Source organism: Anabrus simplex, chromosome 4 (genome assembly GCF_040414725.1).
Source record: "Anabrus simplex isolate iqAnaSimp1 chromosome 4, ASM4041472v1, whole genome shotgun sequence".
NCBI lineage: Eukaryota > Metazoa > Arthropoda > Insecta > Orthoptera > Tettigoniidae > Anabrus > Anabrus simplex.
The window spans coordinates 122,328,875-122,344,781 of NC_090268.1; the positions used below are offsets into that span (position 1 = coordinate 122,328,875).

Here is a 15,907-nt window from a genome sequence, read left to right on the forward strand (position 1 = left end):
ATCGATTGGCGATATTGTTTGAATAATTGTTTGCGCTTATGAATAAGATCGTGACAGTCTTTGTCCCACCATTTTAGTTCGTATTCCTGTGGATGGGTCGTCACTTTTAATGGTCGGCACGGATGAAACATGTTTAAATATTGGGTTAAATAAGGGAGTAAGAGGGAAAAGGAAAGAGGGGATTTATGTTTCTGCTGCAAGATATAATTGAGGTATGATTGATAGTTAGAAACATTGAAGTTTTTATAAGATCGGACGTTACTTATACAGGAGGGTGTCTGAAACTGGGAATGTGGTGGGTGAATACCATATGTGATGAGAATTGGGAAAGGGTCACTAGTGTGAGTATCAGATAATGTATGCCAGGTGGTGACACGGGCCATAATGGTGCCGCCAAAAGTAAGGTCTACTGCGCTGGGTGGATATCCAGGCGGAGTTAAACGGGTCGGGGAGCCGTCATTTATAAGAAACAAATTCTGATGAGTTGAAGTAGTAAGTAAATTGGAACCTTTGATTGTATCCACCATACATCCCCATTCAGTGTGGTGGCAATTAAAATCACCGAGAAGAAAAAGTTGTGGAAATGTGTCAAATTGTTGGATAAAATGCATCCATTGATTCTGAGTAATGTAAATGTGGGGAGGGCAATAGATGTTGATGAAACAGGTATTATGGTGTACTATTCCTACAGCATAAGTGTGCGGGATGATATATTGTAAAGAGAAATGTGTAACTGATAAGGAAGTATGAACACATGTGGCAACTCCATCAAAGCCGTTACCATCATGTCGGAAAACTTGATAACCTCGTAATCGAAAAATGAAATGTGGTTGAAACCACGTTTCTTGTAAACAGATAAAATGAGCTCGTGTTTCATTCAGCAAAATTTGTAACTCATGTCTTTTAGAGGCGGCACTTCGACAATTCCATTGGAGTAAAGTAATCATGCTAGTATGTTCATGATAGTCTCGTAGCTTATATAATACATGGTGAAGTTGAGGCTCGTGACCCATACTTTGAATTAACATTACCAGCAATTGCTGGATTTCTTGTTGAAGGCGTTCCTTGGAAGGAGGATAATGTATATCTTGAAGGGTTGCAGAGGGTTGCTGCCTAGCAGATGTGGGTGCACTTGAGGGATATGCTAGTGGCAGAGGTTGTTGCATTGCACTCGTTGACGGAATCGAATGTACTGGAACTGAAGGTTCGTTTCGCAGAATGGCCATGTATCCTTGACGGTCGAAACCGGGTTCGGGTGTCGGAGGGGGAGATTGCATGATTACTTGGGTGAACTTACGCTTACGCGGGTTGGGAGTCGAAGGGGATGGGGGATTTGACGATAGAGGAGGGAATTGAAGTTCTTGTTGCTCGGAATGATAAATGGGAAGGGCGATTCGGGCTTTAGCTTCGGGAAAAGATATGTGTTCAGTACTCATTAATTTTTTAATGGTGACCTGATATTTATGTTCTGGACAAATTGATGAACCTGTGACATGGTTTTTTTTACAGTACGCACATTGCGTAAATTGCTCCGTGCATGCCTGGGTTTCATGTTGTTGCGCACATTTCCCACAACGAGCGTTTTTCGCTTGACATTGTCGAATTGTATGGCCATATCGCTGGCATTTGCGGCAGCGAATGGGTGAAAAGATGTAAGGTTCAACTTCCATGTACACCTTATATAAGGCGACATGGGAGGGTAATGTTTGTGATCTGAAAAATTTTTTTACTGAACCCGTAGGCAGGTATTGGGTTTCCCCATCTTGTATTGCACGGCGATTAAGTCGTTGCACGCTTTTAACTGGTGCCTCGGATTCCAGGTACTGTAGTATGTCATCATTCGATAAACCTTTTTCAACTCCACGAATAATGCCTACTCTTAACACTTGTGAGGATGGAATGTACGCTTTAATTTTGAGGGTTTCAAGCATAGGATTACTCAGAAAGGCGTTTGCTTGAGAAGCCGTATGAAAGGTAACTTGTAGTCGATTACGTCCTTTACGTTGGATCGATTTGACATTGAGTTTGGTTTCATAAAATCGGCGACCAAGTGCCATAGGGTGTAAATTGCCGATGTTTTGCTCGTTTATGGATTCAACAAATACAAAGAAAGGTCCAGGATGAAAACGATTATAATATTCCGGGGTAGAAGCCACTTGGGACGCCTCGGATTGATTGTTAGATTGTTCAGAATTAGAACGGTCTACCACTTTGGTATTACGCCTCTGTACATCAGACTCAGTGGACTGAGAACCTTGCTGTCGTGTCGTATTACTGGATGAATTGGTTATGGGTTCCTCTTCCATAGGTACTACAATTTCACGCTCCACTCGTTAGGAATTCCCGGTTACCGCCGACGTTCCTCCACTGTCGGTCTCCATTGCTTGTCACTCCCGCACCACACGTGAACAAAAACACAAGTGGTTACCACTACCGCGCACCTCTAACTCGCACAAGTAGAGTAGTGTACCGTACCACTATCGCTCTTGTAGGAGTTCCTTATACGCTGGAGTGGCCGGGAGCAGTAGTTTCAAACGCAGCTCTTCCACAAAGAATAATTCCCTCGACAGTTGGTATACGAGGCGTGATGGAGTGTACTTTGACAGGCAAAGTACTTTCTTTAAATAGAATGCTTTCACCTTCTCTATACTATGTAGTTGCCTCTTTCCAAGATATATCCATATATTTTCTAATCCATAGGTGGCTACAGGACTAACCTTAAGATGAAATAACTCGATGGCACATGATAGTGAGAGATGACTCAAAGATCTGATGTCATTAATGGATTTTATGGCAGCATTTAGTCGGTCTTTTACATGTAAAGAGAACACATTCCCCGGTGTTTGAAAAGTGACTCCTGCTCTGCTCTGTTCGAAACAAAGAATACATGAATCCACCACCAGTATTCGATCATGTACAGAAGAAAGGGACACAACAGCCCACAAAGTCAGAAAAGAGCAGGACACCTAAGTATCAAAGTATCACTGATCATGTGGACTACAGTCTGTCTTCAGCTCAGAACAAAAAACCTGACTTCAAGTTTTCCCCTCTTCATAGGCACAAGACTGAAATTAGCCCACCTCAGAACACCTATCAGAGCAATCTTTTTTTTCAACATTTGTCTCACCTAGAACATACTGCGACTTCTAAGAGTGATAAATTTTCTTTTCAAAATGAGAAACACCGGCCTGACAGTTTTAGATTAAATGATAGCAGTTTATCTGAAGCAGACAAGTGGAGTGAGGTTCCTTTTTGGCAGCCAACACAACTGTCACCATTAGATCTGTCATGTAAGAAACATTTGTTACCTCAATCTGTCTTGTCAGATGTGGCTGAGGATTTTTGTAGTGCATCAGACGTTGTGGAAACTACTCAGGTGAAAGATCATAAGTTGTTGCATAGATCCTCAGCAGTGCAGTCTGGAGATGTTGAGACATTTACCACAAGTAACATTAGAAGGAGGCTTAACTTTAGTGATAGTGACTTCAGTTGTGATAAAAGCACTAAGCCATTGAACTCTTGCTTAACTGAATTCAGTTCGAGTCAGTGTAATACTGGTGATAGCTCGTCTACTAATTCCAATGAACAATATTCACCTCCCAACAGTAGTAGTGCATCTAAATCTCCTGAGCTTCTTAAAGATGACTTTAAACAGCTATTAATAGGGGAGTTTGAAGATTACAAAACTAGTTCTTCAAAAATTGGAAGTCTTATTTCCCCTCAGAGCAAAGGTTTGAGAGATCTAACAAATCTGGATTATTATTCAGATATTACGTAAGAAACTCAAAAGAATTTATATTCTGAGAAACCATTCGTCGAGGAAATTGTACAGGAGTCAGACAGGGTGAGAACTGCTGAAGTTACCCCTGTAGTTCACCTCAATTTCTTAACACCAAAGAAGTATGTGGAAGCAGAAAAATCTTCCCATATAAGATTTGAAACTTCCCGAACCGTCACCAAAGACAGTATTTTATATGGAAGAAAATCAGGAATTGTGCCGTATGCGCAGCGAATCCTCTCTATTGGAAGACCCTGTAAAACCAAGATATATTCAAGCTATAACGATCCAGATTGGTTCTTGTCAAATATCACCAACCCTGGGCGTTCCATAGCCAGATGCCCAGTCAACCCGTTTCTATACGGTTTGGTCCACTATGATGAGGACAGGTATCGTGTGTGGATGATGGAACTAGGAAAATGGTTTCATAATGTCCTCACACCCCCAGCGCAGCTCAGCAGCAGTGCCAGAGTGCCGCAAGTGGATGTGGCCGAGCTGCTTAACACAAGCTGCGAAGTAACTCCACCCAGCAGAGGGGAAACAGTTTACCAACACCATCTTGAATCACTTAGAAAAGCTGCGTACACTTTATTTCAATCATCAGATATGACAAGTGTGTGGTCCAAGGTGATCACACTAGTTGACGAGGGCATTCTTGCTGTTCCGAGATGATAGAAATGGGCTCATAAATGATGGTCGAAAGCAACGTATCCTGAAACTGTTGCTTTGTTACAATCTTCTATGGTTGAGAATAGGCTTGGAGACCATCTGTCGCAGGACGGTCCCCATGCGTTCAAATTTGGATGCTGTCAGCTTGGTCGCCTTCATTGCAAAATACTTTCTGTCAGACCCATACCTTGTTAAGCAGTATTCTGTTAAAAGTGTGCTTCATACATTCAGACCTGGCTTTGAAGCTGCCATGATGAAGATCATTCTGAAGAAATTTCTGTTCCTGGTATATTTCTTGGACAGTGCTAAGGAAAAAAAAACTGATTAGTTATGACCCTCTACTTTCTTAATGTTTTATAAAACGACTTACAATTTTGCAAGTACAGTACTCACCTAAGAATTAAAACTTCCCCAATCTGGAGGTTCCAAGTCCATTCTGCTGACAACTGAGAGAAGAGCTGTTGACCTATAATAAACCAAAAAAATATTAGTTATGATAAAAAAATCCTTGTAAAGGAATTTTATACCATATATCAGATGCATATTCTTTTATTCTAGGTGCCTCAACACATTCAGAGTCAACGAGAACACACGTGTATTACACTCCGCACCAAATATTAAAGCTCATATTTCTGCTAGTACCTATGTAAATAGGCGGACCTCTAATTCGTGCATTGATAAGCTGTTGTTAAACATATGCTCCAACTGGGCATCAGGTTTATAGTTAGTTGCTATCTCTGTAGTTGTTACAATTCAGCATAATTTTCTGTGATGTCAACAGAGAATAGTGAGTTTGTAGGGTCTTCTCAACGAAACGAAACATGATCTCGCAGCTAAGATACTGAGTCCCTCTCCCCTCACCTAGCACGGCTTGCTGCTGTAGGCTATGTCAGATAGGTGCGGAGACCGGGAGGATTAGGTGTGCTAGGCATCGCTCTGTGAGATCGCCACTGCTAAAGAACAACCATGCTTTCTGCAACCCATACTTCTGACTTAATTATATAGATAACAGAATGCTAGGATTTCACTCCCGTTTACTTCTATATCCTTGTAGGAAGATACTGCAGGGCTGTCGTTATAGAAGTTTAATATAGTTTTCTTTTTATAGGTAGATCTGCTAAAATGAAATACAATCTTTCACATTTAGTGTTCTCTTTGATTGGTTGGAATCAAATCCATGATCATGGGTCACACACTACCACTGACCTCTGGAGGAAGCTAATAAACCAGTGAACGATGGATACCACTGCTAGTGATGCTATAAAATTTGACATTTAATAATAATAATAATAATAATAATAATAACAATAAAAAGAATAGTGCATGGTATTTGTATAAGCTTGGTGTTGACATAATGAGGATGAAATGAGTGGTGAAGACGTCGTAAACATCCAGTCCCCAAGCCAGGTGAATTAAAGAGTACAACAGTCCCCAAGCCAGGTGAATTAAAGAGTACAAGAGGGTTAATTTTGAGAATTGAATGGGGCCATCGGATCAAAGGCAAACATTCTATCCATTTAGTCACAAAGCCGGACTTTCATTTGCTAAAATTTAGACAACCATCTCCACTGATCAGGCGTCGAGTATTGCCAATGGCAGAGGCCAGGGCAGTAGCTTGTGAAACAGCCTTGACAACACAGCAGGCTTCTCCGGTGGCTATTGGCTGCAGCTCAAAACGCTTAAGGCTTGACATTCACTAAACCAACCATCGAAAAGGGGTAATCCAGGTCCAGTGGTAGCCCACGTCTTGATCCCAGCATACGTCACTGCATAAAATGCTGTCAAACAGTGCCTTGAGGCTAGAGCTCAGAAAGCAAGGATTTGTATGGTCAGTGAGGTTATACCCTATACAAACATGGACGCTGAATGTCAGCTTGACTAGTCATACTCAGGCATTTGAAATGTGTTGTTGGAGACTCCTGCTTAAGATTCCTTGGATAGATCGAGTCACAAATGCGGAGGTATTCAATTGAGTTGATGAAGGAAGAGTACTGCTTTGGTAATTTCGTGAAAGATGACTTGCCTGGATTGGGCACATGCTGCGACACAGAGCTTACTACAAAACATAACAGAAGGAAGATTCGAGGTCAAGAAATAAAGAGGAAGGCCATGGCACATTTTCATTGACCAACTGAAGCAAGAAGTGGGAGATCACACATTCTTTTAGGCAATTAAAAGAGAAGGCCCACTGAATTGATAACCAGAGAGCTGTTATGAGAGGTGCAAACCAGGTACACAGCTGATTCTCGATGAATGAATGAATGAATGAATAAACAATTCCTGCAGCTTGGGGGTTTGTGTTTGGGCCAACACATTCCTCTTCATATTCACACAATGGTATTACTTTACCCTGTGGGCCGACATATTTGTAATGTTATAAGTAAGTGGAAATTAATGCAATCTTACTTGGAGAGATCAAGCAAAGGGGGTCTGGTTAGAAGCCGCGGCCTCTAGTATCCCGCGTGACAAAGCCATTGGTCTGGACTGGTTAGAACATTGGTCTGGATCAAGCATAGGGGGTCAGACTTACATTACTTTTATAGCATGATAAGGATGTAATATTTTGGAAATCTCAAGTGAAATACCTTGTAGAGGAGAGATGTGTTCACTGATGATGATCATGCTTGTTGTTTAAAGGGGCCTAACATCGAAGGTCATCGGCCCCTAATGGAACGAGATAAACGACATGAGAGATGAAGTTAAAATTGTAAAAAACATATCCACTGACTAGAGTTTAAAAAAAAATGGTGATGGAGAAAAATGAGGGTGAGATTAAAACAATCAGTGGATCTAATACGCAATGCCTTATTTTCTAATAAAATAAGAGAATATACAAGAAAACGAAGGAATAAGGCATTGCGTGGTAGTACATAATTTACGTGAGACGTTAAAATAACACATTAAAATACGCAACACAAACTAAAATGAAGTCAATGGGATAAAAGCGCGAGTGACACAAAACACACTAGGACAAACAACAGCATCACACACGGTAAAACAGTCCACTATCCCTCATAAAGCGGACGACGAGGTCTGCTGACTGCTCGTCGTCACGGAAGATAAGGGAGATAGTACTCGGAAGGTTAAGACTACGGCGCAGATCGACCAGGTCCACACACTCCGTAAGGATGTGCACCACGGTAAGACGGTCGCCGCAGGTACACACCGGAGGGGGTTCTCCTTTCAGTAGATGGGAGTGCGTCAAGATACCGTGGCCGATCCGAAGGCGACATAATACCACGGCTTCCCTACGAGAAGAACCAAGGGAAGTAATCCATACCTTCGTTGTTCCTTTTATCGCTCTCAGCTTATTGGGAAGTGGAATGGCCTGCCACTCCATCTCCCAATGAGACATGACCACATGTCTCAGCTGAGAGCGAATATCACTTCCTGGAACCTTGAAAGACAACAGGGGCAGTGTAACTGCCTCCTTGGCAGCCTGATCCGCTAACTCGTTTCCCTCTATGCCCATGTGGCTCGGGAGCCACACAAACGTGATTCTGGTGCCGGCATCCGAACACCCGGCCAGCAGGTCCTTGATCCGCTGCACCAGAGGGTGCCGAGGGAAACAGGTAGCAACAGACTGCAGCGAGCTCAAGGAGTCAGTACACACAAGAAAGTGTCGGCGCTCATTGTACAGTGCGTACCGCAGAGCTTCACACATAGCATAAGGCTCTGCTGTGTACACACTACAGGTTTCCGGGAGAGCAAAAAGAAACCGATCATTTCCGACAATGAACGCACAGCCCACCTTCGTATCTGTCCTTGAACCATCCGTGCAGACGACGACTGAACCTGGATAGCGGCCATCAACGGACTGGTAGAGCCTCCGAAAAATCGAAGGGTCCGTGTCTCCTTTCGGGCCAGTGTGCACATCCAGGATGATTTCAGGTCGTCGTACAACCAACGGAGGTACCCCATTTGGTTGTCTGACAAGGCAAGGAATCGAAGGTACGTCAAACAATTCATAACAGCTATCCAAGCGTATCCCAACTGGCCGCGTTGCACACGAGAACAAGCAGCGTACAACAAACGGTTGCCATTGTTGAACACGCAGGGATAGCTTGGATGAAGTGGCATCTGTCGCAAATTTGCAGCATACGTAAGTAGCAGTTGCTGGCGCCTCAGGTGTAAAGGTGGCACACCAGACTCAGCGAACAGGCTAGCGATGGGGCTTGTTCGAAAAGCCCCCGTCCCCAACCTAACCCCGCTGTGGTGGATACTGTTCAGCTTCGCAAGAACGCTTTGTCTTGCGGAGCCATATGCTGCACTACCGTAGTCTAACCGGGACAAAATGTGTGCCCGATAGAATCGCAGGAGCACCGTGCGATCCGCTCCCCAATTAGTGCTGCTAAGAAACTTCAAGAGATTAAGCCTCTTGGTGCATTGCACTTTAAGCTGCCGCACGTGCGGCTCCCACGATAATTTACTATCGAAAAGGAGCCCAAGAAATCGGTAAGTGTCAACAACGGGGAGAACGACGTTTCCTAAATAAAGCTCCGCATGAGGGTGAAGAGTACGTTGACGACAAAAGTGGACAACAGAGGTCTTTGCGGCAAAAAACCGAAAGCCATGTTCTAAGGTCCACTGCTCCACCCTCCTAATAGCTTGTAATTGTCGCTCTGCGACTGCCATATTATGCGAGCTATAGTGCAGAGCAAAATCATCCACATATAGCGACAGTATAACTGCTGGACCAGCAGCAGCAACAATACCGTTGATGGCAATCGCGAACAGAGTGACACTAAGGACTGATCCCTGTGGTACTCCATTTTCTTGAACATGGTATTGCGAATATGTCCTCCCTACTCGGACACGGAATAGACGGAGGGACAAGAAATTCGCAATAAACGCCGGCAAGTTACCTCGGAATCTCCATTGATGCAGGACTGAAAGGATACCATATCACCATGTGGTGTCATAGGCCTTCTCTAAGTCAAAGAAAACAGCTACCAAGTGCTGTTTCTGGAGAAACGCATCCTGGATAGAACTCTCCAGGCGTACCAAGTTGTCAGTGGTGGATCGAGCGGCTCGAAATCCACATTGGTACTCGGACAAGAGTCCTTGTTTCTCCAGACACCACACGAGTCGGCGATTTACCATCCTCTCAAACAGCTTACACAGGCAGTTTGTAAGGCAAATCGGTCTGTAACTTCCTGCATACTTAGGATCTTTGTCAGGCTTGAGGACAGGAATGACTATGCCCTCTCGCCACTGAGACGGAAAAACACCCTCTGTCCAGATTCGGTTGAACACACGAAGGAGATACAGTGGACTATCACCACTAAGGTGTTTCAACATCTGGTTATGGATGTTGTCTGGTCCAGGAGACGTGTCCTTGCAAAGCGCTAGGGCGCTGCGGAGTTCCCACTCCGTAAAGGGCACGTTGTAGTCCTCTGAAGCTTGAGAGACTCTGAGCTATCAACCTATAGTCGAGTGTACGGGCAGGTGTATTCGTAGAATTAAACTTACAGCGCGCTTCGTGGTAGGAAAGACCATCCAGGGTCTTGATCTCCTGGATCTTCTTCTCACTCAGGTATGTCAGACAATTCCGATCCCGAGGAGAATGAAAACCGGAGCAGTTAATGCACTTGTAGGGAGTTGTGCACTCCTCCGCGCCGTGAGCTACTCGTCCACATGTACCACATACAGCCTGATTCGAACAGCGAGATACCATATGTCCAAATCGCTGGCATTGATAGCATCGCATAGGAGGCGGGATGTACGGCCTCACATCGCAACGATAAGTTGTTACCTTGACTTTCTCTGGTAACACTGACAACTTGAAAGTGACAATGAAGGCACCAGTGGCAACGTCTTCACCGTTGACCTTGCGCGTAATGCGCCAGACGTGTGTCACGCCACGGTTCTTCATGTCTTCCATCAACTCGTCGTCAGTGTTCAAAATAAGGTCGCGGTGAAAGATGACTCCGCGAACCAGGTTCAAGGACTTATGCTCCTCCACTTTGACGGGGATTTTGCCAAAGTGCTCGCACTTAAGCAACTGATCAGCTTGCAGTGCTGTACGAGTCTTTAGAAGCAAACTACCATTGCGCATTTTCTTAAGATCCTCCAGTTCGCCATAGACGCCTTCGATGTGCCGACTAAACAGGATCGACTTCACCAGTTTAAAATCGTGCCCATCGGTTATGGTAGCGACCAGAAACCTAGGGAAGCTGGATCCCATTCCTTCACGTTGCGCATGTTCCCAGGGAGTTGAACCTCTCAGGGAAGCAAAAGTTAAAGACTTACGTGGGGGACCACCTTGAGAAAGCCGACTTCTTTTTGAAGCCATGCCCGATAGCTTCCTCCCCGAATGCCACCCACTCCGATCAGGGGTCTCTGTAGCCGAACCAAGCAGCCAAGGCAATACCCACCTGGTCATAGCAGGTACTGCCCGGGGTCCGATGTTGGACGATGCCCAATACGGGATGACTGAGGCAATGAGCACTAGGACTCCCTTCCTCCAGTCACCCGCAATAGCATGTACCCCATAGTGTGTACAGAGCACTAAAAATAAGAAAAATAAATAAAAAGAGTTAATAATAATATGTCCTTCTGGCATTCGGCTGTGCGGGGACCTGCATTGTCAGGCGGATACTACTGCCCGGGTACATGACACTCCCACCCGCCGCGTCCTGGGTGATTGCTCGCACGGGCTTTCGAGCGTAGTCGCACACATAGGAGCTCCATCGCCGAGCAGCACGCACATCAAAATTTTGTACGGTCTACATCTGACCCGCGGAAAAATAATAAAAAATAAAGAGGGGACCATGGCCACATGACCCTTTAAGTCGCCTTCTACGACAGGCAGGGATTACCTATGGATGTATTCAGCCTCCCCCATCCACAGGAGGTCCATCACATTATACCAAACCGCAATCCATGTCCGCGCCAAGGTCGTCCCTTCTTGTCACCTCTTACGACAGGCAGGGGATACCGCGGGTGTATTCTGCATGTGCGTCCCCCACCCGCAGGGGGTAGTGTGTTAGGTCCGCGAGAGGTATTTTATTTCCCTCAAGTCCGCCGGCAAGCCGGTTAGGACCCCCCTATCCGCCATCTGGGACGCGCCACGTGGGAGTATCACCTCTCCCCCTGCTACGCCATCGTAGTAGGTTCGTGGGAGATGTGTTCACTGCGACAGTTAAGAACCCACCCGCCGTCCCCCAGAAGTAATTTTGCTTTTATAACCTAATACAATTTATCACGCGCCATAGTCCATCGCCTAACTACGTTCCAGCATTTTGATTGGGCGAGACACAATGGTATATGACGTCACTCGTAGCAACAAAGTAAATGAATTCCATTATCAACCCGCGCGCAAGAAATACGCAACTGCCCAGACCAATGGAGGTATCACGCGGGATACTAGATGCCTAGGGCCGCTTCGCAGCTTCTAACCTGGACGCCCCCAGGCCCCCTTTGCTTGATCCAGACCAATGGCTTTGTCACTGACCAATGGTCTAACCAATCCAGACCAATGGTTTTGTCACGCGGGATACTAGAGGCCTAGGGCCGCTTCACAGCTTCTAACCTGGGGGCTTACGCGCCCAGACCCCTTTTGCTTGATCCAGGCCAATGGCCTAACCAATCCAGACCAATGGCTTTGTCACGAGATTCGTAAATTGAAAAATTGCGCCGCTGCACTAGGACTAGTTCTATATATGACCAGTTGGCAGCTCTGTCCACTGCACGATCAAGTCCTTCGCGAGAAGCAAGCGAGAGAGAAACAAATGACAGTGCAATCGCGCCTGAATGCGTGGTGCTGGAAAATCTAAGCTGTTCTGAACTTTTGTCGAGAGCATCTCAGAGGAGAAATGTGTTCACTGCAATGTCCAGGAACCCACCATCCCGCCCTTAGAAGTACATTTACTTTTATAACCTAATTAAGATTATTACATGCCATTTTCATTTCTGAAGTAGCTACTTGTGTTCCTATTGGCCAAAGTAAAGTGGCACATGATGTCCTTCCTGTGAAGAAAGTTAATCATAATCGGTTACCAACCGCAGCACAATAAAAGCGCCAGTAAATGTAACATGTTAAGAAAACAATTTACAATACAGAACAGCAATAAAGATATGGGAAACTTACCTTAATGTAGAGGAGGGTAGAGGGTTGCTGTAGCCTTGAGGAATTCGTGCACCCGGACGTTTAAGGGGAACGAGCTCTTAAAGAGAGATTCGGCAAGATAACCATGGAAAAATAGTTTCCTCCTGCCAAATCCCAGAACCAAGTAGCTCCTGTGCTTGAGATAACGCCACCGGTTTTCAATATTGTGAGTGTGCAGAGTAGGGCAACTGATGGGCATCACCCTCCTGTTCCCCCTATTGACATGACCACTCTTCTTAGTGTCCACAAAGTGAAGAGAGTGATTCACACGGAAGTGCACGAATCCCTTGTCCTCCGAGCAATCGTAGGCCTTCCAGCAATCCGATATGATTATCGACCCTGGGAGGATCCACTCTTTCATAAGGGCAAGTAACGTGGCTTTATCCCTTCTTTCGACAGGAACTACGAAAAAGTTTTTGAAGTTCTCCCTCTCCACGCCTCCGAAAAGCTACTGCCCATCTATCCGTCTGTCTCGATTGTACTTCCTCTTTCCGAGCTTGTTTTCGCCAATTTCCACTATAATACCGGGTCCTCCTATTTTTTTTTTTTTTTTAAACTTATTATCGTCGACCCAGTTGGAACAATCCACAACAGTTTTACTAGAGAAACCCAACTCAAGGTTCACAGTTAGACCCAGGGATTTCGGTGAAAGGCACCACAGGATAGCAAACTGACCAATTTGATATAAGCTCAAATTACAGCCTTCAAAGAACGTACCTTATTTTTCCACTAGCTTTCCAAGTATTTACACTGCACACCCCGTTCCACTTGTCGACACCGAAAGATTTTTTTTTTTTTTCGCCACGCTTAATCACACGCAATGGAACATCACGACCGCACTTTTCACAAGCTGTCTTATTTGATAGCAAACCGTGACGTTGATAGAATTCCACTAAATTGTTTAAATTCCTATGATATTTGATTGCAAAGTCAGTATAAATAATAACACAACCACCGCATGCAGCCATTGCATCAACAATCTTCTTCTTCTTCTTGTTGTTTGGGCGCACTGCCTGCTCGATTTGCATCCGATGGCTGCTTATAATAAATGTTTTATTGCGCTCAAATGTGCATGGAAAATAATAATAATAATAATAATAATAATAATAATAATAATAATAATAATAATAATAATAATAATAATAATAATAATAATAATAATAATAATAATAATAATAATAATAATAATAATTCTTATGAGCAGTCGTCTGTACAGAATTTTGGTAAGGATTCTATTCTCAGTTTACACTTAAGTACATGATAGCGTTCACAAAGTTCGCCACATCTTTTGCACCTGCAGTCCGGACTTGGCTCATGAAAGCTCGCTTTAATACACAGGCGTTGGTGAAACCCATGTGGACTGAGAGTCTGGTCACAACGGGTGGATTTCTAAAACGAGGTTCAGGCCGTGGTTTCAAACCATGGCTTTTAAACCGCGGCCGTGGTCTAAGTCCCTGTCCGATTTCTAAAACGTAGTCTGAACGTGGCCGAGGTTCTGAGCCGTGGTTTCAAGTGTTACTGTCGGCAACACTGTAGCGGAATCGACTTTTCGTCTCTTACAGTATTAATTATATAAGGAGCACTCGAATGAGTATTAAGTTTGTTGTCCCAATTTACATTGTGCTGTATTCTGTTAGAGTCTTTATTCTGTTCTTGCACTTTAGCAGATGGTAGCGGTCGCACTTTTCCTTACACATTGTACAAACACAGTTATCTGTTGGATTGGGGAATTTTGTCTTTGCGCATATTTTGTGGTGGAAGCCATGTATTGCATATCTTGTTATGACATGTCTTTGCTCTTGAAGTTGCTTGGTCCAGTTTCGATCGATCATGGCGTCATTTCCGTAGTATTCGGGGTCTATTTCCGCGCGTTTCTTGAGAAGTTTTTTCTGAAGCTCTTGGAATGGGCCGGTAGATGGCAGTGGTAGATTGAGTCGTAGATCCTCAATGAAGTGTTTCCCGTGCCAGTACATAAACGAGTCTGTAGGGTGCCAGTTTGCCTACTCCTAGGGCCTTCTTCAGGAACCTTGCTTTGACCCTTTCTATCCTCTCCAAGTCACTGATTGTCAGGTTATCCCATATTATTTCGATTCCGTACGAGACAATTGGGGTTATTGCGGTCTTGAATAGAGTCATCGCTGTGTTAAGGGATAGCATAGAAATATTCTTGATATTGTGGATGGCTCTGATTGCTGCTGTCGTTCTGTCTATGACGTGGTTGTTGAAGGATGACATGCTCGTTTGGAACGTGATGCCCACGTATTTGAATTTCTTGACTATTTCTAGTGGTTTATTATTTAATGTTATAGCGTCGTCCTTGGCCGCCTTGCCACCTTTTCTGAAAACCATCTGTACTGTCTTTTCCTGGTTAATTTCAAATTTGTTATCTGAAGCCCAAGCTTCTAACTTCATCACTGTCGACTGTAGTTCTGCTTTTGAGCTCGATCCCAGAGCCATGTCATCAGCGTACATTATTAGAGTAGTCTCAGGGGAGTCCGTCATTATCTGTGTGATATCTGCCGTTGCTACGTTGAATAGTAGCGGGCTTAGCGGGTCTCCTTGGGGTACCCCGTTTGTTTGAATTACTTTCCCGGATGAGGATGCTCCATCTTCAATTTTGATTAGGTTGTAGTCTAGTATGGTCTCAACGATTCTCACGAGCGTGTTGTCACCAATCATTTGTTTCAATTTTCCTATCAGAATATCTCTGTTGATAATATCAAAAGCCTTCTTATAGTCAACAAAGACGACGTAGTACTTCCCTTTTGGATGCCTCAGTGCCTCTTCAATTTTTTGTTTCTGGTATGCTGCGGCTTGTAACGTGCTTTTTCCTTTGCGGAAGCCTAGTTGGCATTCTGGTATGAATGGGTCTATTTCGTTGTTTAGGCGATTCGCTACAATAGTTGCAAATGCTTTGTATAAGTTGCTTTCTAGAGCTATACCTCTATATGAGTCGGGGTTGTCAGTTTCTCCTTTCCCTTTGTACAAAATCTTCAGCGTTGCCGTTCTACAAACTTCCGGTATTTTGCCTAAATTTAGACATTTGTTGAATAGTTCTGTCCAAAGCTGTAGTAAATGGTCTTGAGTACTTAATAGTGTTCTGTATATATGTTGTCCGGTCCTGCTGACTTCCCTTTTTTTCCTTTGCTGATTACCATCTGTACTTCCCCTGTGGTTAGTCTAATTTCGTGTTCTGGATCGATAGGGTGGTTTGCGGTGTCACCTTTTGCTCTGCTGTCCCTGTTTAGAAGCGCTGAGAAGTGTTTTTCCCATGTTTCCATTGGTATTTCCCTCGCTCTACACTCTTGCTTTTTCTTGAGGGCCCGAAATGGGTCTGTTTCTGCTTCGAC

The 15,907-nt window shown here is 44.3% G+C and overlaps 1 long non-coding RNA gene across 2 annotated transcripts in view; it reads right to left on the reverse strand.

Annotated features, from left to right (window-relative positions):
• The window catches only part of LOC136871682 (uncharacterized), a 131,056-nt gene extending 117,460 nt beyond the window's left edge, over window positions 1-13,596 (reverse strand). The window contains exons 1-3 of one of the 2 annotated variants that reach the window (XR_011018036.1): window positions 13,275-13,596; window positions 4,841-4,913; window positions 4,681-4,752 (exon numbers count right to left, since the gene is read on the reverse strand). This is a non-coding gene — a long non-coding RNA (uncharacterized lncRNA). Of the gene's footprint in view, window positions 1-4,680; window positions 4,753-4,840; window positions 4,914-12,539 lie in introns of both variants that reach the window. The other variant, XR_011018035.1, reaches the window with a different exon arrangement.
• Window positions 13,597-15,907: the final 2,311 nt, after the last annotated feature.